Source organism: Callorhinus ursinus, unplaced genomic scaffold (assembly GCF_003265705.2).
Source record: "Callorhinus ursinus isolate GAN/ISIS: 27379988/994484 unplaced genomic scaffold, GSC_fseal_2.0 scaffold20, whole genome shotgun sequence".
Lineage (NCBI taxonomy): Eukaryota > Metazoa > Chordata > Mammalia > Carnivora > Otariidae > Callorhinus > Callorhinus ursinus.
Window position 1 is genome coordinate 9,285,094 of NW_027397082.1, and position 22,155 is coordinate 9,307,248.

Sequence of the window (22,155 nt, forward strand, 5' to 3'; positions counted from 1 at the left end):
ACATTCATCTATTAATGAGTTTGGATTGTTTTTAGTTTGTGGTTATTGTAAATAAATCTGCTGTGAATGTTCACATTCAAATCTTTGGAGAGATGCTTTCATTTCTCTTGGGTAAACACCTAAGAGTAGAATGAGTGGATCATAAAGTAGTTTTATGTTTAAGTTTTTTGAGAAGCTGTCAAACTGTTTTTCAAATTGGTTGTAGCATTTTACACTTCCACCAGCAATGTATGAGGGTTCTAGTTCCTCTAAATCATAGCTATCCCTTGTAATTGGTAACCTATTTAATTTTAGGTACTCTGATAGGTATGCACTGGTACTTCACTGAGGCTTTAATTTGAATTTCCCTAGTGATTGACAATGTTGAGAATCTTTCCATGTGCTTATTTCCCTGTGGTATATCTTCTTTAGTGAAGTATCTATTCAAATCTTTTGCTCACTTTTGAAAATGGGTTTTTTTGTTTTCTTATTATTGACTTTTAAGGATTATTCATATATTCTGGATATAAATCCCCTTTCAGAAATATAATTTGTAAATATTTTCTCTCATTTTGTGGCTTTTCCTTTATTCTCTTAGCTATCTTTTAAAGAACAAAGGTTTTAAACTTTGTGGAAATCTAATTTATCATTTTTTTTCTTTTATGGATTATGCTTTTGATGCAGTATCTAAAAACTCTTAACCAAGTGCTCACTTTGGCAGCACATATACTAAAATTGTAACGATACAGAGAAAATTAGCATGGCCCCTGTGCACGGATGACATGCAAATTCGGGAAGCATTCCATATTAAAAAAACAAAAAACAAAAAACAAAACAAAACTCTTAACACAAAGTCATTAAGGCTTTATGTTTTCTTCTGGACATTATATAGTTTATTGTTTCAGATGCTACATTCTTTTTGAGTTAACTTTTGTATATGGTGTGAGGTATGGATAGCCAATTGTTTCAGTATCATTTGTTGTAAATATTATACTTTCTCCACTGAAATGCCTTCACATCTTTGTCAAAATGTCTCTTGTCCATGTGTGCATGCATCTGTTTCTGGAACAGAACAGATGGAACCTGTTTTGTTCCATTGAAGTATTTGTTCGTCAGTGCGCTAATACCACACTGTCTTGCTTACAGTTTTATAATAAGACTTGAAATGAGGTAGTGTTGGTCCTTTATCTTTCTTTTTCAGAGCTATTTTGGCTTTTTTGGAACAATCACTGTTTAGCTGCATGCTTGAGGAGACTTCTGCAGACCTCTGGGATGCTCTGTCAGTTCAGCTCTCTCCTCTCCAGTACTCTGTCCTTTAACTCTAACCACCTTGGTGTCCCCAGACTCTCAGCTCTGTCTCCTCAACTCAGCCCATTAGCTTCTGACAGGTGGCCTTGCCCTATGCCATGTCCTGGAAATGCTCTCAAGGCAGGAAGTGGGGCAATCATAAGGCTCACCTAATTTGTTTCTTGTCCCTCAAGGGTTATTGTTCTCTTTTGCCTGATATCCAGTGTCTTGTAAACCATTGCTTCATAGATTATGTTTGTTTTTTGGTTCAGGATGGCGGGTAAAAGTGTTACTCCATCTTGGCTGGAGTGAAGCCTCAAATATGGCTATATTTGCAAGTAGTCTCCTACAGGAGATATCAAAAAATTGAGATACTAATTAGTCTTGCTTTTCTATTTTGGCTTTGATCATTGGGTGAACATCTATACCTCAATGTGGAAATAGTCTTAAGACATTTGGCCCAGCAATGGCTGGGTCAAAACAACAAACTGTAATTGTTCAAATTCCCATGGAATTGAATGACAGCAAAATATTTGGTAACTTGTGGGCATAAGGTGTGTCTGATACAACAGACATAACAGTGTATTTCCTAGAAATGCTGCTTGCCAAGGTCAGTTCAATTCTACAAAGCAAAGAGGTGAGATATAGTCTGTTGTTTGGAAAACTGAAGTAGTTCAGCCTGGAGAAGCATATGTAGTATGTGTGGTGGGGAGGAGGAAAGAGAACTGAAGGAATCAAGGGGAATTATTTAAAGAAAAGGCTAGAACAGTATGCAGAGTCTAGACATGGTAGCACAAGCAACCTTGTACACGGAGTTAAGGAATTTGGATTACACTGAAGGCAATGGAGAATCTGATGGGTTTTAAGGAGTTTAGTGACATTCATACTTTAGAAACAGTATTTTGGAAGAAGGGTATGGGCAATGCTTGAACAGGATTTGGGTATAATCACGCAATATGCAAGAGATTCATTGGGTGGATGTTGGAAGAGTTCTACTGAGGATTGAGGAAAACTTCAGAGAAGCACTAATATGGGTTATAGAAAAGCAGATGAGTTTAAGAGATATTTAAGAGACAAAGTCAGTAGAACTTTGGAATGCTGTAAACATATTTAGGGACTGGAAGATGATAGGGGGAGAGGAATCAAGGATGACTACTGGATTTTTGACTCAAATAAATGGGAGAAGTTGGAACAATTAAACAAAGGGATAGGGGTTTGTGTGTGTGGGTGTGTGTGTGTCCACATATGTATCAACAGACCCTCATGTGATAATTTGCTTTTTCTTAGACATTTCAATTATCAAGCCTCTCTCAGTTACATCATATAAATCCAACTCATATTGGCTTAAGGAAAAAAGGAAATTTTAGTGGCTCTCATAATCAAAAAGTCTGGGGTATCTTGCTTCATGTATATCTGAATCCAGGTGTTTAGTAATCTAAAATTGTTACTCTTCTTCTTTTGGCTCTGATTTTCTCTGTGTTGACTTTGTTCTCTGAGAGCCTATTTGTGTGTGTTTGTGTGTGTGTGGTGGTGGCAACTGTGTCTTCCATTCTATCGGTTAAATAACTTCAAAGGAAAGGGAATGGATCTTTATCAATGGTTCTGAGTAAGAGTGATGAAATGGACTCTCATTGGATCTCTCTGACCCATGTGCCCAACCCTAAGTCAATCACTATGTCCAGGGAGATAGATTATTCTGATTGGCCAGAGTAGGAGCAAGTGACCTCTCCAGAAATCTGGGTAGTGGGCTCAACCACACCAGAATCACACAGACTGAGTGTGATTCACCTTCCCACCCCTTCCAAGGAAAACTGAAGTGCTACCACAAGAATGTGACTAGGTGCTGAGCAGGCAAAAACAGCTTCTGTCTCCCATAATTTACTACTAGTTCTAGAGCAGCACCTGCACATCTGATGAATGAAATTGCTTAACTTCGGCCACTCTTGAGAGCCTGCCTCGCATCTGTTTCTCCATCATGGTGTCTTGTTTCCTTGTCACTGGGAATCGTGACTTCTTTCAAAGAGGGAAGATTGATTGTGTACATTGTTACCATGCCTCCCTACAGTGGAGCTGGCTTCAGTTGATTTTCAGACAGCCAAGGAAAGAATCCATATCCCCAGTCTGTATTTGTAGTGTGAACTCAATGTGACTAATAAAATGCCTCCTGAATAACAATGCCATATTGGCAATTACATTTATGGGATGTGCGTAGAAATAATAGAACTGCACAGTTTCACTGAGACTGGGACAGTGAGAATCAGAAGGCACCTGAGGAATCATCCAACCCAGTGTTGTTCACACTTTCAAATTAACATTGCTTTTTCTACCTCCGCATGAGAGCATTTTATTCAGCTGCTGGCATGGATTCAAGAACCTCTGATGATGGTTTTCTGCCACTTTGGGCACCCTTGATCTCATTCAGCCATCTTCATTTTGACAATTAAGGAAATTAAAAGAAATCAGTAATGAAGAGAAGTGATTTACACAAAGTCACATGGCAGAGCTAAAACAAGAACCTGTGTAACTTGGACTCCTAATTTTGAGGTTTTTCCACTACAGTTGACTGTTGAACAATGCAGGAGTTAAGGGGTCCATCCCCCACCCCACCCCCACAGTTGAAAATCCACATATAACTTTGAGTCCCCCAAAACTTAACTACTAGTAGCTTACTGTTGACTGGAAGCCTTACTGATAACATAAATAGTCGGTTAACTATTATAGGTATATGTATTATGTACTGTTCTTACCATAAAGTAAGCTGGGAAAAAGAAATTGTCATTAAGAAAATCATACGGAAGAGAAAATACATTTACAGTACTGTACTGTGTTTATTGAAAAAAATCTGCATGTAAGTTGACCTGTGCAGTTCAAACCCATGTTGTTCAAGGGTCAACTGTGTATCAAGCTAAACCTGTTGCATGTTCCATCAATAGAGAAAGACTTGGTGTTTTAAAACATACTGACATTGAGGAAGAATTGCTAGAGTAATTTCTAGGCAAGTTAGGCTTTTTCATTTTGTTCCTTTCCTTCCACTTTTCAGAAGAAACCCATCCTTGCCCTCCATGTTTAATAAAAAGGGAAAGGGACTTACCCTGTGTTCAACACTTACTCTAAAGTTCTTTAATCCTCCTGACAATTCTGTCAAGTAGCTAGTATGCTTGCCATTTTATAGATGATGGACGGAACTCAGAGAGATTGGAAATTGCCCAAGTTTGCACAGCCCACAATGGGAGGCTTACCAATCATCAGGGCTGTGCCCTGTCTGTTCTTTAATAAACACTCTTTTATGGGTAAGCAAGGACACTTCAAAGATGCTGAAAAGGTCATTGGCTATTTAATAGACTGTCAACGTGGCATGTAAACAATAGTAACAACAGCAACAACAATAAAATAATCTATAGCACTACATTCTTCAAGGTAAGAATATGCACCTAAACTTTCAGACCTTCAAAAAAAAAAAGGAGAAGGAGGGGGAGGGGGAGGAAGAGGAGGAGCATGTGCTGGCTTCTAGGGGCTGTTGACTTTCTAAGAACCTCATCCCCTTACAGCCAACGCAGAGATCAGCAATCTGTAGTCTAAAGGTCAAATTCAGTCTACTACCTGTTTTTATAAATAAAGATTTATTGGAACACATCCATATTCATTCATTACCTATTGTCCACAGCTGCTTTTGTGCTACAATGGCAAATTTGAGTATTCGTGATGGATACTGCAAGGTTTACAAAGCCTAAAATATTTACTACCTTGCCCTTTGCAGAAGAGGTTTGCTGACCCCTGGGCTAAAGGAACAGTTTGCAAACTGTATTCTTGAGAGACCTATTAGTTCACCGAAATGGAACTCAAAAGTCTCTTTTACTAGGCTTGGGTGTCAGTGGACAAGGTTATTAGGGCCTAATTTACTTCAAACAGAACAGGTCTGCTTTCATCTCTATTACATATTGAGTTTTCACAGTTGAATCTGTGTTAGGTCAAGGTGATGAATGGACTGGAGACATTAGGTCAGATTCCTGGGGAGTCCTATAAATGTTTGTCTAACTGCTGACTCTGGGAGGAAAATCCAGGTGTCTGTGAAAAGCAAATTTGAGTATTTGGCACTTTTTTTCTCATAACTATGAGAAACAGAAATTCTTCTGCCTACTGCAAAATTGTATTTACTTGAGAAGTCCGAGGCTTCTGAGTGTAATTGTCTTGGGGGTTTTACTTAGGAAATATGCCCTGTAATGACCATAAAGTTTGGGTGGATGATAAAAACAGTCTATAAAAATAATATTTTAGAATTGATATTTTGGTTGTGGAGAGTTTGATGATGTAAGAATTCCCTGAGGCATATTACCAAGGCATTGGAAGTCTGAGATCAAGTTCATAAGAGCAATAATAACAATGAGTACCATTTATGTATCATTTACTCTATAAAGAGTTCTAGGCACCCTTCAAACACTTCGCCTGGATTATTTCATTAAATCCTCAGCATAAACCTATGAGTTAAGTACTACAATTATTTCCATTTAACATATCAGAAGCCTGAGGCTCAAAGTCATACAGTAAAAGAAGGTGGACCTGGGACTATAATCAAGGCTGTCTGACCCTAGCACATGAACTTACCTGTATACTGCTGCCTCAGTAGAATGTTGAGGATTAAGAATGACTACAGCTAGGAGCTGATTCCAATCCACTCTCAGAGTGTCCAGGACTCAGGAGTGCAGAGAACATATTAAGGTCTTCAATCAAATGCCAATATCTGTGTCTATAGAGGCTGAGCCACTGCTTGCCTACTCCAAAATAACTGCAGCAGGAGACAGTGAAGTTTTGTTTTGGTTCCAAGTATGTGTAAATTCAAAAATCTGTTTCTTTTGAAAATTTTACAAAAAATGTTTGACCATGTTTAATATATAGCCATGTAAACAAATAGCCAGTGTTCCTTCTAGGACCTTGGAAGGAGCCCATGAATGTGGGGGGCTCCTGAGGATTAAGCTTTTACAGTGACAGTTGGTTGCTAGCTGTGTATCTGGGGATCACATGATTTTATAGTTTATGAGACCTTTATTAATGTCTATCTTCTCATCCAGAAAGAAATTTTATAAGTAGAGAATATGTATAGCTTTGTTTGTTACTTTATTTTATTGTCACCTAGTATATACTCCTTTGTGTTTTAAGGTTCTAGGCTGAGCTTTATTTTTTGCCTTCTGTTAGAATCATCTTTCTGAGATGGGGATGGAGCAATCACATTGTATAGGGAAACAGAAGATATTCTGTCTTTCAAACATGAAAGTTAATGCAGGGAATTGGTTAGCTGAATGATGGAAGAGCTAAGGTGCCAGAGGATGTTGAAGCACATCAGAATTTAGGAAACAAACTGAGGGTCTCAGAAGGGAGTGGGTTGGGGGGATGGGGTAAGTGGGTGATGGGCATTAAGGAGGGCACATATTGTGATGAACACTGGGTGGTATATGCAACTAATGAATCATTGAACAGTACATCAGAAACTAATGATGTACTATATGGTGGCTAACTGAACATAATAAAAAAAATTGAAAGGAGAAAAAGAGAAGTTAAAAACCACAGAAAGCTCTGATTGACTTATTTCACTCAGCATAACACCCTCCAGTTCCATCCACGTCGTTGCAAATGGCAAGATCTCATTCCTTTTGATGGCTGCATAATATTCCATTGTGTATATATACCACATCTTCTTTATCCATTCATCTGTCGATGGGCATCTTGGCTCTTTCCACAGTTTGGCTATTGTGGACATTGCTGCTATAAACATTGGGGTACACGTACCCCTTCGGGTCCCTACATTTGTATCTTTGTGGTAAATACCCAGTGTATCACATGACCTCACTGATATGAGGAATTCTTAATCTCAGGAAACAAACTGAGTGTTACTGGAGTGGTTGGGGGTGGGAGGGATTGGGTGGCTGGGTGATAGACATTGGGGAGGGTATGTGCTACGGTGAGCGCTGTGAATTGTGCAAGACTGTTGAATCACAGATCTGTACTTCTGAAACAAATAATGCAACATATTTTAAGAAAAAAGAAAAAGAAGAAGATAACAGGAGAGGAAGAAAAGGGGAGTATGTCAGAGGGGGAGACGAACCATGAGAGATGATGGACTCTGAAAAACAAACTGAGGGTTCTAGAGGGTAGGGGGGTGGGGGGATGGGTTAGCCTGGTGATGGGTATTGAGGAGGGCACGTTCTGCATGGAGCACTGGGTGTTATGAACAAACAATGTATCATGGAACACTGCATCAAAAACTAATGATGTAATATATGGTGATTTACATAACAATAAAAAAAACCCCACAGAAAGCTACTTCCACCCTTAGGGATGGAAGGTCAAAGGAAGGAAATGTTTACCAGAGCCAGACTGCAGGATTATCTGATAGGAGACACAGCCATGGCAAGGACTGCCTAGTAGGAACCGGCACCATTAAGGAGGAGCTTCCTGGCTGGTGCTGGAACAATGGAGAAGAGTCATCCTCTGGCAGAGGGGCTGCTTGAGGCAGAGGGAGAAATGTGCTGGCTTCTCTCCTCCTCACACATTTAGTCTTCTCCCAGTGCCTTCTATCAACCCAGAGCCAGTTGGCAAGGGAGCCTTGGAAGTGTAGTTTTCTGCAATAGAGAACAGAGCAGAATAAAGACTGGAAATAGAGACGAGAGGAAAAATCTCAGCACAAGTCACAATTCACTTAAAGAATGTTATGGGCTGGATTGTGTCACACTCCCCACCCCCCAATGCATATGTTGAAATCCTAATTCAGTACCTAGGAATGTGTTTGTATTTAGAGATAGGATTTTTTTTAAATTTTATTTTATTATGTTATGTTAATCACCATACATTACATCATTAGTTTTTGATGTAGTGTTCCATGATTCATTGTTTGCATATAACACCCAGTGCTCCATTCAATACGTGCCCTCTTTAATACCCATCACCAGGCTAACCCATTCCCCCACTCCCCTCCTCTCTAGAACCCTTGGTTTGTTTCTCAGACTCCATAGTCTCTCATGGTTCATCTAGAGATAGGATTTTAAACAGGTAATTAAGTTAAGATGAGGTCACTGGGGTGGCCCTAATATAATACTACTGGTGTCCTTATAAGAAAAGGGGATTTAGATACAGATGAGCACAGAGGGAAGATCATGAAGAAGATAAGGAGAAGATGGCCATCTATAAACCAAGAAGAGACCAGAAGAAACCACCCTGCTGACACCTTGACCCTGGAAACCTGTAGCTTCTAGAATCATGAGAAATAAATTTTTGTGGTTTAAGACACCCAGTCTATGGTACTTTGTTATGGCAGCCCAGACTACTGCAACCTCCAGAATATTCCAGTTTACAGTATTCTGAGATATAGTATGGTCTATTATTGCCCCTGGAGATTGTCTTTAACACTCAGTGGTTAAAACTTGTTGTCCCCAGGGTTACTTAGCTTCTGAGTTGCAGAAATCATTTGGGTCACTCCTGCAGATAGAAATCTCATCCAACACCATTTAATTCTCCTTCTCTTTCTCGAGGTTCCTAGAGATCTGTGATGTCTCACCCATGCACACAGTACATCAGTTAGTTGTCTAATTTCAGAAAGTACTCCCTTATCTGTGGGCCAGAAAACAAAGACATGGTAAAATTTGCTTCTGAAACTGTCCAACTCCTCAAGGAAAAACAAAAATGCTTTTTGGAGCTACCTCAACTTCTATATGGGGATGGTTAAATAATAAATTCCTTCAGACCAGATGGCAATTTGATGCTTTAGAGACAAACTGCTACCTTTTCATTTTCCCTTTGCTGCACCACAATTCATGTGGATCAGGACAACAGGAGCAGGAGGAAGAACGTTCTGCATTTTCTCCCCATCTGTTCCTGTAAGGTCAGCGTGATAACAATATGGCATTCTCTGCGGGATGACAACACAAGACTCTAGACTCAAACCAGCAGAATCCTATTTCATTATAGGAATTTGTACTGCTAGACCCTGAAGGGAAATGTGGCCAGCTCCAGAGCCTGAAAATATGATTACTGAGTCCAATTATGAAATAAAAAGAACATTGTATTTGGCCACAAAATACTAGGACTCAAGGCCTTGCTATGGGGCTTCCCATCTGCGTGACCTTAGGCAAATGACCTTTCCTCTCTGGACATGAGGATCTCATCTGTCAAGTGGGAGCAATACTTACCCTATTGACAAATTTAAAAAGCTGAGAAAACTGCAAACCTGATAAACCTGAAGAAATCCTCACTGAGATACATAAGAAAACTTTTGAAAATTAAAGATAATGAGATAATCTTGAAAGCAGCCAAAGAGAAACAATGCCTTACCTACGGGGTGCATCAATTTGAATTACAGATTTCTCATATGAAATCATGGAGGCTAAAAGGAAGCAACACAATACTTTTCAATTGTCAAAAGAAAAGAACTGTAAATCATGAATTCTCTATCTGGCAAAATTATGCTTCAGAAATGAAGGGGACAAACATTCTCAGATGAAGGCCAACTAAAAGAATTTGTCATTAACAGATCTACCCTTATGACTGGCTAAAGCAACTTCTTCAAGTTGAAAGAAAGTGAGAAAAGAGGAAATCTTGGAGCATCCAGAAGGAGGAAGAGATCATGGAAAGGAGAGAAATAGGAGTACAAACAATAGATTATCCTTTTCCTCGTGAGTTTCATAAGTCATATTTGATGACTGAAACAAAAATTACAACACGATCTGATACCAAGACAATTTTTAAGAAGGTAAAAGGCTTTAAATGCATTGAGGTTTCTACACTACTCAAAATGGTAAGATATTGATCCTAGTGGACTATTAGGAATCACATACGTATATTTGTAATGTTCAGAGCAACCACTAAATAAAATTTTACAAAGAGATATATTTAAAAATATTATAAATAAGATCAAATCCTAAAATATGTTCAAGTATTCTGAAGGAAGACAAGAGAAAGAAATGAAGAGTAGAGGAAACAAATAGAAAATACTACAACAACAACAAAAAAAGCAGACAGGCACTAAGATATCAATAATTATATTAAATGGAAATGGTCTAAATATACCAATCAAAAGGCAGACATTGGCAGCATTGATTAAAAAAATTATGACTCAAGTATAAGCTGCTTATAAGAAACTTCAAATTCAGTAATATATGTTGACTGAAAGTATAAACATGGAAAAAGAATGCAAACATTAATCAAAAGAACAGGATTACCCATATCAATATCTGATAACGTAGACTTCAGAGCAAAGAAAATTACTAGAGACAAAGAGGGACATAATGTGACAAAAGGATCAATTGCCAGGAAGCCATTACAGTCCTAAATATGTATTCACTGCACAACAGAGCTTCAAAATACATTAAACAAATACTGACAGAGCCAAAAAGAGAAATAGACAAATCTACAACGAGAGTGGGGACATCAATGCTCCCTTCAAGTAACTGATAGAATCAGTTAGATGAGATCAGCAACTAATAGAAAATCAACAAGGATATAGAAAATGAATAACACAATCAACCAATAGTATTTAGTAATGTATATAGAACACTTTACCAAACAACAGCAGAATACACTTTTTTCCCTCAAGTACCATTGTAACATTCACCAAGAACCTTATCTTAGGCCATAAAATGAATGTTGGCAAACTTAAAAATAATTGAAGTCGTATGAAGGGTACTCTCTGATCATAATAGAATCAAATTAGAAATCAATAACAGAAAGACAACAGGAAATCTCTGAATGCATGGAAGTTAATGCCTTACTTAGAGGAAAAAACAACCTTAACTTGACAATGACAAGGCGTTAAGTATCTTGTAGGTCATCTTTAGCATATTAAAGTCTTTTTTTTTTTTTTTAATTCATGAAAGTCAGAGAGAGAGAGAGAGAGAGAGGCAGAGGGAGAAGCAGGCTCCCCTCCTAGCAGGGAGCCCGATGCAGGACTCCATCCCAGGACCCTGGGGTCATGACCTGAGCCAAAGGCAGATGCTTAACCATCTGAGCCACCCAGGCGCCCTAGCATATGAAAGACTTTTGAAAACCTCCCCTTTTCCCTACCTTCAACTCCCAAGTATATAATCCATCACCCCTCACAACCTTGGTGCTCTTTCTGCCCACAGGTCCTGTCCCCTTGCTTTAATAAAAACCACCATTTTGCACCAAAAAATAAATAAAATAAAATCTTCTAAATAATGCAGGAGTTAAAGAGGAAGTCTCAAGGGAAATTAAAAACAAAAACAGAACTGAATTAAAGCAAAAACGTCACATAGTCGAAATTTGTGGGATGCAGCTACAACGATATTAAGAGGAAAATTTATAGCACTGAATGTTACATTAGAAATGAGGAAATGTCTCAAATTAGTAATTTAAGTCCCGATCCCCAAATTTAAAAAGGGTAAGAAATGAGTAAATAGTAAAGAGCAGAAATAATTTAAATTGAAAATAGGAAAACAATAGAGAAAATCAGTGGGGAAAAACTAGTTCTTTGGAAAAATCAATTGATAAATCTCTAACAAGACTGACAAAAATTTAAAAAAAGCTGCAAGTCACCAAAATCATGAAGGAAATAGTGGATATTACTTCAAATCTTCCAGCCATCAAAAAACTGAGGGAATACTGTGAGCAATTTCACACAAAAAAAATGCAATAATTTGGAAGAAATAAGCCATTCCTTGAAAGCCACAAACTACCAAAACTCAACCACGACAAAATGGACAATCTGAACAGCCTTATAACCATCCATGGAATTGAATGCCCAAGTAAAAATCTATCAAAGAAATATCCAGGCTTGGATGGTTTTACTAGAGATTTACCAAACATTTAAATTAAAAATTAACAATGATTTTACACAATGCCTTCTAAAATATAGAAGATGAGGGAATATTTCCCTACTCATTTATGAGGCTGGTGCTGCCCTAATATCAAAACCATAGAAGATAGTACCAAACCAATTCAATACAAACCAAACCAAACCAAACCAAAACAGAACTATAGACCAATATCTCTCATGCATGAACTGAGATGCAAAAAGCCCTTAACAAAATATTAACAAATCAAATCCAAACATTATAAAGAGAGTTATGTACCATGACCAAGTAGAAGTTATTCAAGTATACAAGGTTGGTTCAACATTCAAAAATCAATCAATACAGTCCTCCATATTAATAGGTTAAAGAAGGAAAATAATATACTCCTATCAATTAATATAGAAAATGCATTTTACAAAAGCCAACACTCATTCATGATGAATTCTTTCCCAAAAATTATGAGTAGAGAGAAACTACCTTAACTTGATAAAGAGCATCTACTTAAAAGTTACGGGAAACATCATACTTGACAGTAAGAGACCGACTGCTTTTTCCCCAAGATCAGGAAACAAGGCAAGGATGTCCACTTTCCCCACTCTTATTCAATATAGTACTGAAAATTCTAGCCACTGCAATAGCCAAGGAGAAGAATGAAAGTCACATATTGAAATAAATAAATAAAACTATTTCTATTTGCAGATGATATGATGGTTTGCATATAAAATTCCAAGGAATCTACAAAAAAATTTCTTGAATTAATAAATGAGTTCAGCCAGGTCCTAGGATACCTAATCAATACACAAAAGTCAACCACATTTTTATAGACTTGCAATAAACATGCAGAAACCAAAATTAAAAATAAAATCCCATTTATAATCACTTCAAATAAAATTACTTAGGTGTACACTAAAGAAAAAAAAGTTCTTTATCCGCATGCTGAAAATTATAAAATGCTAATGAAAGAAATAAAGAAGACCTAAATAAGTAGAGAAACATACGCATTCATGGATTGAAAGATACAACATAGTAAAAATATCAATACTTCCCAAACTGAGCTATAGATTTAGTGCAGCTCCTATCAAAATCCAAGCAAGATAATTTGTAAGCATAGACAAATTTATTCTAAAGCTTATATGGACAAGCACAAGCTACAGAATAGCTGAAATTATCTTGACAAATTGTCAAAGTGGGAGGAGTTACCTCATTTCAAGACTTATGATATAGCTACATTAATGAAGACAATAAGTGGAACAGTATAGAAGACCCAGAAATAGATCCATGTAAATAAGACCAACTGATTTTTGACAGAGTCACAGAAGCAATTTGACAGAGGAAGCCTTTTTGGGAAATGGTACTGGAACAGTTGGTCATCCATAAACAATAAACAAAAATCAGTAAACGAAAAACCAGCCAAAACCTCTCAACCTAAACCTCACACCTTATACAAAAGAAATGACAGATCATGGACTTAAATATAAAACATAAAATTACAAAATAATAAAACTCTTTGACAAGAAAAACAAGAAAATCGTTAAAATATAAAACAAAGAGTTAATTTGGCACTAAAAGCACAATTCATAAAAGGAAAAATTAATAAATTAGGCCTCAACAAAATTAAAGACTTTTCTGGTGCAAAACTTCATGTGAAGAGGATGAAAAGGCGAGCTGCAGGCTGGGAGAAAATATTTGCAAACCACGTAATCCATAAATGACTAGTATCTAGAATACATAAAGAATTCCAAAACCTGAACAGTTTTTACTCTAATTGGAAAATGAACAGAAGTTATGGAGAGACATGTCAATGGAGAAGGTATGCCCATGGAATATAAGCACAGAAACAGATGTTCAACATCATTCACCACTAGGGAAATTCAAATTAAAGCCGTGAAATATCACTACACACCTATCAGAGTGGCTAAACTCCACCACCACCACCAACAAAATCTGTAACAACAAATGCTGGTGAAGTTGCAGAGAAATCAGATCACTCATAACTTGCTGGTATTTTTACCAATGTAAATTGGTACTATCACTCTGGAAAATAGTTTGGCAGTTTCTTATAAAACTGAACATGCCATTACCATTTGACTCAGTATTTTCACTGTTAGACATTTATCCTAGAGAAATGAAAACTTATGTTCACACAAAAATCTATACTTGAATGTTCATAACAGCTTCTTCTGTAATAACCAAAAACTGGAATAAGCTCAGGTGTCCTTCAATGGGTGAAAGATTAAACAAACTGTGGGATTTCCATACAATGCCTAATGTTCTGAAAATACTGATCAGTAATAGAAAGGAATGAATGACTGATGGAGTCAACTACTTGGACAAATCTCCAAAGAAATACTTTAAGTGAAAAGAGTTAACCCCCAAAAGTTATATAGTATAGGATTCCATTTATATAACATTCTTGAACTGATAATGTTATAGAAATGGAGACCAGATTAATGGTTTCCAGAGGTTGAGAGTTGGGGAGGGGTGTTAAGGATTGAATTCTGTGCCCCACAAATTGTTATGTTGAAAACCTAAGTGCCAGTGCCTTAGAACATGACCTTAATTAGAATAGAGTTGTTGCAAATATAATTAGTTAAGATGTGGTTAAACTGAAGTAGGGTGGGTCCCTGATTCAAAGGACTGAATTCCTTATAAAAAGTGGAAACAGACACACACACACACACACACACACACACACACACAGAACACTGTGGGAAAATAAAGGCAGAGAATGCCAAGTCAAAGAATCCCAAAGATTATCAGCAAACCACCAGAAGCTAGGAGAGAGGGATGGGATAAATTCTGTCTCATACCACTCAGAAGGAACCAAATCTGCCAATGCTTTGATATTGGACTTCTAGTCTCCAGAATTGTGAGACAATAGATTTCTGTTGTTTATACTACCCAGTTGGTGGAACTTTGTTATATATCAGCCCTAGAAAACTAATAGGTATGCTTATAAAAAGGCTACATAGAGATCTTTGTGCTATAAAAATATTCTCAATCTTGACTGTATCAAAGTCAGCATCCTGGTTGTGATATCATACTATAGTTCCGCAATATGTTACCATTTGGAGCACTGCATAAAGAGCACGTAGAATCTCTCTGCATTATTTCTTAACAATTGTATCTGAATCTATAATTAATTACTCAAAAATTTAATAAAAACATACCTGATATGCTAAAGAAAACATACATGATATGCTTGAAATTCTGGGTTGTTTTTTTTTTTACATCTATTTAACCTTAAAATTAAAAAAATAGTCATCATTTTTGTAAGATATGTATTTTCTCAAAAACTTTTAGGGGTATATACTAGGGGAGAAGTTGGAAGACTACAGTGCAGATTCAAGCGTGGTTGTTTCTCTAAGAACCTGGCAGGTAGAGATTGATTCAGAACAGTCCCTTGGGGAGTAACTACAACGATTCCCTGAAAACAGGCTTTGGTTGGGAAGAAGAAATATTGAAAACTGGAGCGCAGATACACTTTATATTGATTTTCCTCTTGTCCCTGAAAGGGGCTTTGAGTCTGTAGGGCATTGCCTCCTTTAGTTAACTTAATGTCTCTACCCTTGCCCCAGACCATGTTTAGAGGCTTTCTTCATTTTCAGCCAAACACAAGCTCTGGAATTCTCCCCAAATATGGAACTGATCTTTTTGTTCATCTGCAAACAAAACACCAAATGAAGTTAGCTTGGGGAGAGGGTGTATATGTGTGGTTTGAGACCAACTAGAACTGGGAGTGAGGAGATACTTTTAAACAATTTCCTTCCGTATCTTCTGTGTCTCAAGGACAGGCACACTATCTACACTCTTAGTGTCTGATGAGCTGTTTTCTTTCTTTAATACACTGGACTTAATTAAATGAGATAATGCAGAAAAACAGATGTCAAGGCACTAGGCACAGAGTAGCTCCATCCTCCACAGTGTGGTTTGGGGGGGACAAGCATTAGCTTTACAGGCTGTGGGGGCCTGTGTCCAATCCTCAGCTCTGGTGCTCATCAGCTCACTCAATCTCTCTGGGATCCGTTTTCTTATCTGTAAGGTGGGGATCACACTTGACTCTCAAAGGGTTGCTAGAAGGGTGAAAAAGAAATGAGATGTCATGTGTAGAACTCCTGGCAGATGGCTGGACACAGTCAATAAGCCTTAGTTCCCTTTTGCCTTCAGTTAATTACTGAATGAGTAAAACCATCTGATAAACTAATTTATAAGAAGGCCATTGGAATGTCAGCAATTGATTTTTATAGGTTTAATATAGCTCCAGTTAATGACTTATGGATTCCTGTGTGGTCAGGCTCCACTAGAGGTGTCTATTAATGTTGAAAAAGGCAGTGGGTGCCAGGCAGCTTCAGCACTAGATGCCAGACCTTCCTTGGGCCAAGATGAGCAGGGATGCTCGATCAAGGCATCATAGTGTTTTCTTGGGGCTGAATCTATGAGCCCCTTCACATGGGAACCTTCAGAGCTGAGTGGCAATGGCCTCTGGGAATGAAAATGTATTGTTTCCCCAGTCCTGAGGCAATGATCTTGAGAGGAGTTGAATTGCACTGAAGGAGAACAGCTTCTTGTGCCAGGCTGCCCAGGGTCGAATCTTAGTTTTACCACCCACTAGCTCTATGAACATGGGCAAGTCCTTAACTTTTTTTTCTTTGCCTCATTTCCAATAGTAACAGTGTCCAACTCATGGGGTTGTCATGAAGATTGATGAGTTAATTTAAATAAAGCAATTAGAACAATGCCTGGTACAGAGGAAGCACTATATAAATGTTGACTATTATTATTATTTCAGGCTTGGGAGAGCTGCTCAAACAGATTTGGCTGCAGTCAGCCACCTGAGCAATCCTACTGAGGAAAATGGCAGGAGGTGCCTTCGGAATAGAAGTGGCTTATTATAATATACTTAATTATAATAGTTCCAATTAACTGAGCATAAATAGTACCAATATAGTACCAATATAGTTGGAACATTATAATGTGAAGATCTAATGGGGAGGGGATGGGAAGGAACCACCTAACTATTTAAAAGAAAGAGACTAAACAACAGGGAGTTGGTTACATAGGTGGTAGAAGAGCTGACAAGGCCTTTCAGGATATGCAGGAACTCCCAAGATTAGCTCTAGCAGAGGGCAACCTCCACCCCTGGGCTGGAAAGACAACGGAAGACTTTTGGGTAATTGCAGGCATCGGATAGGGCTTAGTAGTAGGAACCATGGTGGTGGACTTGTCTGCTGGGAGCCAGGGCCGTGGCAGAGAAGTCGCTCAAAGGTTGCCACCAAGTCAGAGGAAAAGGGAGAGAATTCCATGGCTTCTGTCTTCCTCACCCCTCCAGGCTCCCATGGGGCCTCCCGTTAGCCAACCCAGCCAGAGCCAGCCTGCAAAGTAGGTCAATGGAAAGCCAGAGGAATGGATGTGAAAACTAGAAGGCCCAGGATGGGTACAGTACATAACTGGCATAAACATAAGAAGGAGGCATTTTTATTCCCCAGTTTATAGATGCAGATACTGAGACTGAAGGAGATTTAAGTTAATGGTTCAAATAGTGACAACTGGTGAAGTGGCAGAGGCAGGAATAGAATCCAGATTGGCCTAATTCCAAAGTCATTGTCTGTCCAGTGCGGTTTCCTGACTCAGTTCTAAAGCATGTGTTTCATTCTCAGCCTCACCTACACTGGGGTCTGAAGTCCCAATATGGAATCTCCTCCTTGTCTCTGATTGTACTTGGGGACTCTCAGGTCATGCTTGGCCTGAAGGGGTATGGCTTTCATGGCAACTCTTCAGGTATTTGGGCGAATAGATGAGAGAGTTCTTTGGAGCCTGAAGACCTAAAGTCACCCCGTGGCTCCGGGCCTCTATCACACTGGAGACCAAATCAGGCATATCAGTATCCCTTTGTGGGAACTTTGTAAATTTAAATCTCTTTATCTTTGGAGATTCTGAATCAGACAGAGTAAGAGGGGCCCAGAAATTTAAGATACACAACTTTAAAACTTTCTAGCTGACTCTGAAGTCTGGCCTTGACTGGTATCCTCTAGGTTTGCCATCTGCCCTGATTGTTTGAATTGGTGGTCAGGAGTTGCTTAGTTCAACTTAAATTAGTCATTAGAGGTCATATTCACATCCAGCTTCCCTCAGTAGCATCTGGAGTGAATATGGGGGAGGCCAGGGGGACCTTTCTGGCCCCAGAGGCCAGCATCGATTAGAATGCTTTGGTACTTGCTATTAAACTGTTTTGGTATGCAAACACACCAGTCAGGACTAGGTTGTCTTTGAAACTGGGAAATCTCTTCCTGTATATGTTTTGCTGCTTCTATTTGATATGCCAAGATTTTATATTCACTTTTTAGAGTCTGTAGACTCCACCAAGAAGGACTGCTTGGCACACAAAGCTGTCTCACTCACTTTGTTCCCAGATACTCAAGCTTCTTGGCCTAGCCTGGAACTTTCTCATGGCTGGAGAATTTAGGGACATGGTTTGGAGGGTAATTCAGTGTGTGATTATTCCTAAATTAGAATCTTACCTAGAGATTTTTTTCAAGAGCTAAATAAATGAATTCCAAGTTGAAATTCTACTAATTTGTAAAAGTCTCAGTTTTGGTTGTACTCTAGAATAAATGGAGAGCTTTAAAATATTGATGCAAATATTTCACCCATGGGCATTCTGATTAAATCAGTCTGCGGGCTGGGTTTGGGCACTAGTATATTTTTTTTAAGTTCTCTAAGTGATTCTAATGAATTAATGGACTGGGAAGAATCAGTTGTGGTACCTCCCTACTTCTATTATGTGCTTTGAAAATAGATGAGCCTAGCCTCAGACCTGGCGTCAAGCATGTAAGAGCTATGTGAACTTAGTCATTTAATTTCTCTGAGCCAGTGGCATGCCAAATGCTTGCGGGGGAGGTGGGGGGTAGGGGTGGGGGGCAGTTAGAAGAAGCAGCTTACCCCAGCTGTTGGTAATAAAGGGATACATTATCTGTAGAAAATTTAATGCAATAAAGCAAATTAAGGTCAGTCTGCTTTAGTAATAAAATACTCCTCCCCACAGGGCCAACTCTTCTCACAGTTACCTCTCCCCTACCACCCTGGTATGCCACGCCACTAAGCTTAAGTTTCCTTATCTGTAAAGCTGAGTAAAATAGAGATCAAAGTACTTTGCTTTTGTAGGGTTGTCTTTGCAATTTAGAAGTCATAATGTTTGAACTGTCTCTTGATCAGTCTCCTAGAGTGGCTCTCTAGCTATACTGCTTGGTTTAAATTCCGTCTTCATCATCTTAACTTCGAGCAAATTAATCTCTCTGCTTCAATTTTCCTTACCTATGAAATGGGGGTAAGAAGATACTTACCTCATGGGGCGCCTGGGTGGTTCACTTGGTTAAGTGTCTGCCTTCGGCTCAGGTCATGATCCCAGAGTCCTGGGATTGAGCCCCGTGTCAGCTCCCTGCTCAGCGGGAGTCTGCTTTTCCTTCTCCCTCTGCCCCTTCCCCCAGTTCATGCATACATGCTCTCTCTCTCTCTCAAATAAAGAAATAATCTTAAAAAAAAAAAAAAAAAGAAGACACTGACCTCATAGGATTGCCTCATCAATGAGATAATAAATACAAAATGCTTTGAATCATGCCTGGTACATAGTAAGCCCTCAATAAATATTAGCTATTGTCATCTGGCTTATACTTAGATGTTTATTTAGTAATGATTATTGTTTTATAGCTTCTAAAGATTTGTTGAATACCTATACCTATAATAAGTATCATTTGTTTCTACACAAGATAGAAGGGTACTCATCCTCTAAAGATATCAAGAGAGTGGAGTCATTCAGCCTCTCTCATTACCAGATTCCTTATCTACTCGAAAAATTTCTTTCTTCTGTCCCTTCAAATCATATTTATGCTGGAGATAGACAGGATCTCATTGTCAATGTTTCAAATAAATAGTCATGGCAGGCCTCCAGTTACTTGCCTCAAATATGGTAAGATAGATCATTTTTCTAAAGCAGAATCTGAAGAAAGAAAGTTGGAAGACAGTAGGCTAATAGGTGTGCAATTCTGGTTAAACAGGAAATTTTGATTTACCAATCCCAACGTCACTTAATCTTACTTATTCTAATAACATTGTCATAACTAACAATAACATTCATGGTATATTAGCTCTGGGCTAAGAGCTTGACAGGTATCATCTCATTTAATGCTCTTTACAACTCTGTTATGTAGGTTCTATTTCTGTCCCTGTTCTACAGGTGAGAAAACTAAGCCAAAGAAGGTAAGTACTTCTCTGATAAGTACAGCTAATAAGTGGTAGCCTTGAACCCAGGTTTTTAGCTCCATGTTCTTAAAAATCACCACCATCAGTGTGGGGGGCACACAAACATATTGCTTCCTTAGAGCACATATAACCTGTAGGGTCACTAGTTGGTAAGTGTACATTTTCAGAAGACATCTCAGCAGGTCTAGAGATAAAAGCTCCAGCTGAGTTAATTCTGTAGATGGAATAAGCTAGGAAAGTTCTATGTTTGGAGTCTGTCTTACATGGAATTCAGAGTCTGTGCATACCCCTCATAAGGTGCATAAGGAGTGTCTGGCTATAGTCTTGCCAACATGGTTGGGCAGGTTTGTGGTCTTCTCCCCAATTAGAAAGTCCCACCCCACCACCATCTTCATCCCTGAAGCATCCAGACATCAGTTGGCATTGTAGGGCATCTTATATTTACTCTTCTTAGCTGGGTATGGTCCTGTGTAGTTCAGCCCAACCTATTCCGTGGGAGAATGCCCACTGGTTGGTGCTTCTGTTGCAATCCTCTCTTGGCTGGCTCAGTGTTCTTGTAAGTTTCCATCTCCACATACATAGACCCTCAGCTGTCACCGTATATTCTAGCCCCTTTCCTCATGAATCCATTTGCACACATTCATTTTCTAGCTCATTAGTGCAGTGGCCATTACAATTACAACTGGCTTCTTAATTCATAGCTGTTCTGATCATCAAGACAATTATGGTTAATTCTCAGTAGCTCTTATTGTTATCTTTAGTATTCATTTATTCAGTTTCATTTTTAATATAATTATGGCTTAAGTCAGGGCATTCCAAGCCTGCAAGAGGTGGGAGCACACCATGCAGTGTGGTGCAGTCAAAGGAGCATGAGCCTCCTTATTGCAAAAACAATATTATAATAATAAAGGAAGTTGAAAAGGAAAAAAAAAATCTTAATTTCACCACTCTTGCGAAACTGTTTTAATTTTTTCCCATTTCTTTCTAAATTAGTTGAACGCTTTCACTCCGTGGTAATTACAGTGTGATATACAATGATTTTGTATATATATTTTTTCTTTTAGTTAACACTATACCAAATACAGTTTTCCATGCTGTCTTACTGTTTGTATACATTTTAGGTTGGATTAGAACTAGCGGCATGACTGTCAGCTTGTCCACATAGCCTTTTGGAGCTATACTGATAAGGTATATCAGTATACTGATAAGGTAGTATATGATGCTCTTGAGGTTTTTGTGGGGGTCAGTGAGAGGATGAATATGCAGATGATTCCAAGAGGACTCAGAACAAGGAGTTTCAATACTCGTTAGCTCGCATTTCATCTCCTCCCAAGATTTGGCTTTAAGGGCCTACTTTGATCAATATCTCCCTCTTCAGGGCTGAAAAGCTTGGTTGCTGAGATTCCTTGGAGAATGCAGATACTTCTTGGAGTTACAAAGCCTAATAAATGAGCAGCTGAATTTACTGAGGCAGACCCCCTGGAAAGATAGCCTTGCAGAGTCATACTTAGCCATTTTGCTGGGCCCATCAATAAAATTTCTTGAAGATTGCCATCTTCCTTCATCCTTTTTGTCCCTGGGGCCAGGGGGGCCAAAAAAGTTGATTCCTCTCTATTTTTAAACCTTTAATTCTCCAACTTTACAGCTTGCAAAAAAAGATTGTGAAATTTAAAATACATTTAAAAAAATGTTAGCCATTCTCCATAACTTCACCATCCTCATACAACTGCCTTATTTTTAGATAGTAGTAATTGTGATCTATATGAAATTTGGTATGCCTTTGCACACTGCTGCTAAGAGTCACAACTTTCATTTTTCATTTCATGGCCTCTATTTT

General features: G+C 38.5%; 1 non-coding gene across 1 annotated transcript; it reads left to right on the forward strand.

Annotated features, from left to right (window-relative positions):
* Positions 1 to 684: 684 nt before the first annotated feature.
* Positions 685 to 791, forward strand: LOC112830995 (U6 spliceosomal RNA). The gene has a single exon (XR_003210045.1). It is a non-coding gene; the product is annotated as a U6 spliceosomal RNA (small nuclear RNA).
* Positions 792 to 22,155: the final 21,364 nt, after the last annotated feature.